General features: G+C 32.7%; 1 long non-coding RNA gene across 1 annotated transcript; it reads right to left on the bottom strand.

The window, feature by feature from the left end:
* Positions 1-1,808: 1,808 nt before the first annotated feature.
* On the bottom strand, positions 1,809-2,231 carry LOC120156008. Its single transcript, XR_005519026.1, has 3 exons — positions 2,156-2,231; positions 2,009-2,068; positions 1,809-1,886 (listed from the first exon to the last, which is right to left on the bottom strand). It is a non-coding gene; the product is annotated as an uncharacterized LOC120156008 (long non-coding RNA).
* Between the last annotated feature and the right edge of the window lie 5,926 nt (positions 2,232-8,157).

The raw sequence follows: 8,157 nt of genomic DNA, 5'->3' as shown, positions 1-8,157 counted from the left end.
TGACCCCAAATTCATTGAACCTGCCAACATATCGACTGTCACCGTAACTACGAGACGCCTAGTTGAGCTCTTATGACTGTCTATCTACACTTATCTATATATGTGCAATAACTTGCAACTATATAGCAACAGTGGAGTAAAACTAGCTACCCGACCAATCGCCGAAACTATACCATCCAAACCACGACAGTGACGATGGAATTCGGGTAAAGCATTCAGGAATTCAAGGCATTGAGTCAACTAACATATTAGACAACAACAAGAATCCGTCACTTCACGTCTACCACAACAAAATCATATCCCATGTTTGAGTAGCACAATCATAAATGAATTTGAAAGCAAACCAACACCTGCAGTTAACCAACCTGTCTCTCAAATAGAGGCTCAAAGGCCCATTCTGCATGTGAACATACTCCTTGCATACATTTGTACAAGTGAACTGTCCCTGAACCTTCGGGGTCTTCCTCGATTCGCTTCAGTTTTGACTCGATATCTATGCAAGTACCATCCCCAAATTAGCACTGTTTGCAAACAACTAAAATTCTATGAACTTATATGGCAAAGAGTATGCCAAGAAATTTGTTTTAGCCCATAAGAAAATTGCACTTCCATAGTTAAAGTAGTACCAGAATCAAGTGAAGAGAGGTGTTTTACCATCAATTGTTGTTTTGCATTAAACAAAGCAGTCAAAATTATCTTTAACCAATTGTTTCCTCTACTGATTCCGCCCTTGGAGATCTGTTTTTAGTGTAAGAGCTCCAGCCTCCAAGTCTGCAGCAGGTGTATCTTGGCGTATCCGGGACAGAAACAACTTTGCATCAAAATTTTCAGAGAAATACATCAACTTCTCTGCAAAGTTTCACCAAACAAATTACATAATTCACTGGCATTTCATTTACTGAAAATTACGGGCATTAGAGTTTTAGGTATTAAATTAAAATATTCAAGGGAGAAAAGCAGCTCATTGAGGAATTCAGACAAGTGATACCCATCTAAAATACCTATATATTTTAGATTGCAGATACACAGTTTGTGAGAGTGATGATGTTATTAAAGTCTATTACGAAGTATAATCTGCATAAAACATACGGAAGACAGGAAAAAAATATACCATGGACGTTATTGTCGATATGATCTTTCTCAACGCGACTGCTTTCAGATGAATCATTGACCAACCTGAAGGTCTTGTTGTCTACTATTTTGCCAATCGTACAAAACACAGAGGTCAGAAGAAAAACTTATAGTAGATGAAATTGAGGATCCACTTACTCCAGTTAAGGCTAAAAAAAGACCAGGCAACAATTCATGTAATTACATTAGTACAATAATTAATAATAAAACTAACTTCTCTCACGGTCTTATCTTAATGAGACATAACTAGATTGAATTAGAGTGAATTCCTCTAAACTAAACAAAAAAAATGAATATCAATTAATAAGAAGTTGTTGAGAAGATTTACCCCAGTCCAAGTGGATAAACACACTCCACGCCACGAGGGAACGATTGCAGAGTGTTAAGCACTCTTCCCGCTGGTGTAGTTGCTTTACGCTCAAACTCTGTTCCACCAGAGCTATTCTCGACTCTCTCATCTCGCGAACCCGACAAGCAAGCTGTCAAAGAAGAACTCTTGCATCACTAATCATATCCAATAGCCACATCGATTTTTAAAAATCCATTGAAGGAAAAAAAGTACCTCAGCTTCATCTACACGTTTCCATGTATCAGGCTCTTCTCCATCCCATACTCCATCGTCGTCTTTCATTGGCCTCCCTCCAGGTCTCCCTCTGGCTCCTCCCTTTGGATCTGCAAAAGATAACCAATACATCTACAAAAGTGTTGTTTCCTATCCAGCGTTTTTGTCCCTCGAGTATCCAACCTCCTTCGACCTGAATGTTTAAGATGAAAGCAAAAATGATATAACAAAAAAGTTAGAATTTTGATAAGTGGTTGAAATTAGCTATATTAAACAAATATATGTGAAAACTAAAATGCAAGGTTGTGGATAGACCTTTGTTGTAGTTGTCTTCAGAGAACTCGCATCACTTCCATAGTCAGGCTCAGTCAAAGCCTAAAGATAACATTAAGTTTCTTCAATTATGGCTCAAAAAGACACTAAGGATCAAACAGGAAGATAATGCGGAAAAATAACACCTACCCAACAAGCTACAGTTTTTAACTGGGCCAAACCAAAGAAGGTAAATACTTCTGCTTCTGTTCCTCTGTCCCGCATAATGTTATCATTGATGGTCCATGCGAATGTAGAAGATCGTGATTAGTTGTTTACCTTTTTCTAAAGAAAACCATAACAAAGTGAATCCATAAATTAAAAAAAAATATGGAAAGCCGTTTCACAGATCTCACCAATGGTAAGAATGGCTAGAGATGAACGCACCAAGATAAAAGTTGAGCAACTTGCATCGACCCTAGCAATCTCTGCACTTGCAATAGCACTTGCAGTAAGCGAGAGACCAGGGCATCCATACCCCTGCAAAATCAGTAATAACAAAACATCATACTTAATTTCCATTTCCAAGGAACAAATAAGCTAAAAAACTGAAACCCAAATATGACTAACCTTGATGGTACCACCTGTAATACTAAGAACATCGAGTTTGGGAATAATTTGGAACAGAAACTCCACCTTCTCCCAATACTGAGAGAAAATTGCATATCAGTTGCTAAACATCACAACATTTAATTGTCATCTACCAAACCAAAGTCATCAATCCATGTTGTGAGAAAGGTTCATTATTAGAAAGATACCTCTACCATTATAGGAGGGACAAAAACCCTTATGATCATTGTATCCACTTGGCTGAAGCCCCCGTAGGCTTCTTCGTCATCCATTGACATCTTCGTCCCCGTAGGCAGAGGTCGGTGTTGGTCAAGAAAAGGAAAGTGAATTTAGGGGAGGAGGAGGAGGAGAGGTGGGACGAGGCGGAGGGAGAGATGGTGGCGTGGTGGAAGAGACGGAGATTGTCAAGTTCATCGGAGGCGGAAATGGGCGGCAGAGGCTGGGGATTCAAAATCGGGCCTAACAAGAAGAAGAGAATCGGAATGAAAAGCATGAGAGAAAATGAGAGAATGAAAGGAGTAGAAAACATTAGGCGTGAATTGATTATCGAGGGGGGAAGAAGCGGGAAAGGATGAAAATAATAGGGGAAATTAAAAGAAGACTTTTACAGATGACACATAATTAAAAAGTGTACTCCATGTTTTTGCAAATTTTTTGAATTATGACTATTAAATATGACACACATTATTGTAAGTCATAAATCGTTCAGATTTTAAAAAACATGACATATTTTATGACACACATTTTTTGCAAGTCATAAATTAGTGTGTGTCATCGTTCGTGTGTAATTAAATGTATATTTTCTTGTAGCGTACTATATTAGTTTAGTATTTTTGCACAATAATCTATCATATATACTTCTAATGTTCTTTAAATTTCAAAAAAAAAATCAATTCATAATCCCCTATTTTGATTTTTTATATATACATATAATTTTATATTCATTATACCCACTGTAATATATATTGTCCAATTTACGCTCATATATTTATACACGCACTATTCAAGAATATATATTTTGTTTCTAATATTTTTTTATTGTCATCTATCTATCTATCTATATATTGTACCCGCTAAATATAGGGATATGATCCCCTTACACAATATAAAACTCTTTTAGTTTTACATAGATTTAGAAGCGTTAGATGAGTAAAAACATATGACATATTAAAAATAGGAAATTTGAAGATATTTACTGAGAAAAAAAAAGATTCAATTCTAGTCATTTGTTTTCACTTATCCAACGATCTTAAATCTGTTAAAACTAAAGAGTTTTACATTGTGTAAGTGGATCTTAACCCATATATATTACTATAGATGCTTCAGCTTCAGATATTGATTTTGGTCTAGAGCTTATAGAGATCGCTAATGAGAAAGACCATGTAGGCACCAGATTAGAAATTGGTAGGATTGCGGGTGTCTTAGACTACCTTAAGCGATTCTTATACCTGATTATCTCTTGGTGGTTTCAACTATCCGGAAGTAAATATTCTTCCCTTCGTACTATTGATATATGGTGGCCTTACTGTTTTTGACACAATAAAAGGATAAACTTTATGTAACACCCTTAACCCGTTTACGTACCCAAATACGAGTCAAATATGTCACATAGCTTTTACATACATTTTATAGTTGAAAACCTAGTACAAATTTGAACTTTTAAAATTTAACCCATTTAATCCTTTCAATAAATTCAAACATTCGAATCAATATTAGTTTTATGCAGCAACTAGACAGTTCTATATTATTTCATATCATAAAGTAAACTGCCTACAAACTATCTAATTTAAAATATTTCTTTATTCTAATTACAAATATATATTTTTTTATCTAAAACATAAAACTTAAATTCATTTTTATAACCCTAATAACATATCTTAGACATTTCTTATTTGTATACATGCCATCTAGAAAATTTAAAAATAGTAGGATGTCATTACTGATATATGTAATTAGTCTTTGTTGATTGATACCAAACTCAACTCCTTACTTCACTTGCTCTTCTTTACCTACGCATAAAAATCATCACACGCTAAGAATACACTTAGTGAGCCATTATAAACAAACTAAAGTGATGTAAAATATTAGACAACTTAACAACATTAAAACAATATATATCCTTATAAAAAACATAAAATACATTAACAATTTAAAACGTTAAACTTAATTCAAATAAAATCATAAATATCCAAACTGATTTATTCAAACAATTTTTCTTCATCATGAACCTGAAAAACATACATCATCTCATGATTTTTTTCAAAACCATGATAAATATTATCATACATAATAATCATATCATATTCCTTTTCATTCTTATATATTTCAGAACTTTCATATTTCGTTTTCATCTTTCACATTCACATTCGTTTTCACATTTCATTTTCATAACCAATACATTCACATTTCCGAATTCATTATTGATTTAGAACTTATTTCCAAACTCATAACCTATTTTCATATTCATAGCTTAATTTCAAATTCATAGCCCAATGCATATTTATGATAATGCAAGGTACGTGAGCTAAATCATCATCATAGGATGCACTCAAAGTGTAAATCATATCACATGCACCAATGGTGCCATACATAATGTACACGAATGTACCATAACTTATTTGAACTTTACTCAACTTCCTGGCATGCCAAGTGTACCTACGACTCTCAATGCACATACAATGGGCTTTTCCATTAATTATTATATGTTATTGAATAATCAAAGATATCAACATATCTAACTTTTCATATCATAACATAATTGGCAGTTCATACACTAAACATTTCATTTCCATATAACATTTATATATCATGATCATCGTCAATTACCTTTCTTTAACATATACACATCATATTCATCATGTAATAAATACCATAATTATCATCCCAATTATAATAAAGTTGACTCATTTCGAAAATTTATAACAGCATATAACATAAGAGTAACATGAAAACACAATTTATGACAAAACTTTATATGTTGGCAGTTTTCACTACCTTCAAAGAAATATTATTCTATATTAATATATATACTTAAAAATTATTATGTTTGTACCAATAGAAACTAGACTTGAACACAAATCTAACCCTATAAGAAATTTTTTATAGTTCAACTTGTATAATTTATAATAAATTTTCAAATCTGACTTATAGAAGCTGTTTTGAACAGAATCTGATGCCCTATTTTCTGACATATCATTGGTTAAAAATTCATTTCTTTTTGTATACTTCTCAGAATCAGTACCCATTTATTTTCAATAAAACTATACGGATATAAAAATCCAGTGGTGTAAAAATAATTTTTTAATCAATTCTATAGAATTTATGGTGATTTTCTAAACTTACTGTTCAAGTCATAAGTATAGGCAGATTTTACTAGTTTGCTTCCTTAACTTATTCACTAATTCTACCAACTTACCACGTGAACATATATACATGAATCACAAAGTCACCCAATATTAGGAGTCACTTCTTACTATAGTAACTATGTCACTGTTTTATCAAAAAAAACTATGTCATTGGCTCATCGCAAGCCAATGTTTGCATGATGACATAAATACAAATTAAATATGCACTCACTTGGTGTCCTTAGCTTGCAAACTTTCCTTAGAAATTCACATTCATCCTTAAGCTTCTCCTTAGCTTTTATATTACTTGATCTTGATTTCAATCATAATCTAAATGGACATTATTATAAGACATATACATTTCAAACCACATGTTAGAATCTCACTAACATAGACACACATTAGAAAATATATTCCTAAAAATCTTTCAATGGTCATGCGATACTAATTCCATGTCGCAACATAAATGTTGACCTTAACACTTCAAGTTAACCATTGAAGTCCCTTTTTTTTTCCAAATTCACCCAAACTTCACATAACATTTTCAACTTTACATAATAACTACCATTTATGAATTCTTTTAGAATTCATCTCAACTTTCCCATTTTATTCTAAATAGCCCTTTGCCCTTGAACTTCAATTCAAGTCTTAAACAATTTAATTAAATTTCCAGCATCTAATTTCCAGCCCAATACCTCAACAATTCCACTATTACCACTTAAGTCACTAACTTTCTTAATATTTGCCATTTAGTACTCGAACTTTGTCAACTTCCCAAAATAGTCCAATTTCACATTCTAACATTAATTTTCAGCTTAGTACAATATCTAGTGAACAATTTCACTTTATCCCCATAACTTTTCAAAATTGTTGAATAGGTCCCCTAATTTCATAAAATTACAAATTGGTCCAAATAACTTTCTAAAGCTTGTAGAACCTTTCAAACATCATTTCCAAGCATAGGGAAATTTTTCATAATTTTTCACCAATTATTTCCTTGAGGTTGAATATTCTAGGGTTTAGGGTTCTTGATTTTCACTTGATTCAAGCATGGATTTTATCTCTAATCAACATTTCAAGGTTTCTACAATTAAAGCCCTATCATAATTTAACCAAATCACAAACTACCCAAAACCCTAGGTCATGGCCAAACATCATATAGACTTCTACACATAATTTTAATCATCACACATGCTTTAGAATAAATCTACAACATCAATAACAAAATAATCTTCAAAAGCAAACATGTCCTTAATAAACTCTAATCTCCAATCTCATCATATAAGCATGATTTGCATGTAATTTTTAGACCAAATAATATAGAATTTCAAGAGGATTAATTCTATCTCTAATAGCTAAATAAAAAAATTAATCAAATAAGCTTAAAAATCAAAATCAAAATTTCTCCTTGCCTAGCTATGGGGTGCACGACTTGAGCAAGAAGAGGGGCTGAAATTCATGATATATCTTCCTAATTAATATATACACTTGTCTTAATTTAATATTAAAGAATTTAAAATTCATTTAATTAGAAATTACCATTGTAACCTTACTAAAATATGATAATTTTCACTTTTCCATTGCTATAACGTCATCCATGACACCATATTATTTATATCATCTTCAAAGTCAAAGATGAACAAATAAAAATCCACTTTCCACCTTTTCCTTGAAAATTGCAATTTAGTCACTAAATTTTCCAATTTCAGCTAAACATGAAAAATCGACTCAATTTCACTGATCCACATTAAATTTCACTGATCTAAAATTTGAAAATAATATTTCCAATCTTTATCTATCATCCTTCAAATTTTCGTGAAATTTCGATTCGGTCTGATTATTCAATTCCATACCAAACTTTATTGCCTTATAGCTTTTAATAGAAATCTTGTACTGATATTCTGATTCTCACAAAAACATCATTATTGGGGATGATCTATTTATTTATGGAATAAAATTTCTTTTCGGAACGACACCACCGCCCTATCCTCATGATGATGACGAGATGCATGATGTCGATGATCTGGTGAATCACGTTCCTGATGAGCCTTCTCGGTTGGTGGTGAGGATTATAGCGCGATGCCTCCACACTTTTGGATGTTGTTTGAGAAGCTCAATTAGGGCTTTGCAACTATGGAGTCCCACATCACTATGTGTAGTCTCATCTCACTGAGATTTCCTCCCAGTAGTTGGCGATTGAGATATGTGTCATATAGATGTCCTCCCAGCAGCTCACTC

Source organism: Hibiscus syriacus, unplaced genomic scaffold (genome assembly GCF_006381635.1).
Source record: "Hibiscus syriacus cultivar Baekdansim isolate YM2019G1 unplaced genomic scaffold, ASM638163v2 tig00111210_pilon, whole genome shotgun sequence".
NCBI classification, from domain to species: domain Eukaryota; kingdom Viridiplantae; phylum Streptophyta; class Magnoliopsida; order Malvales; family Malvaceae; genus Hibiscus; species Hibiscus syriacus.
The sequence above is the reverse complement of the archived record's forward strand: the minus strand, read 5'-3'. Positions and strand labels throughout refer to the sequence as shown.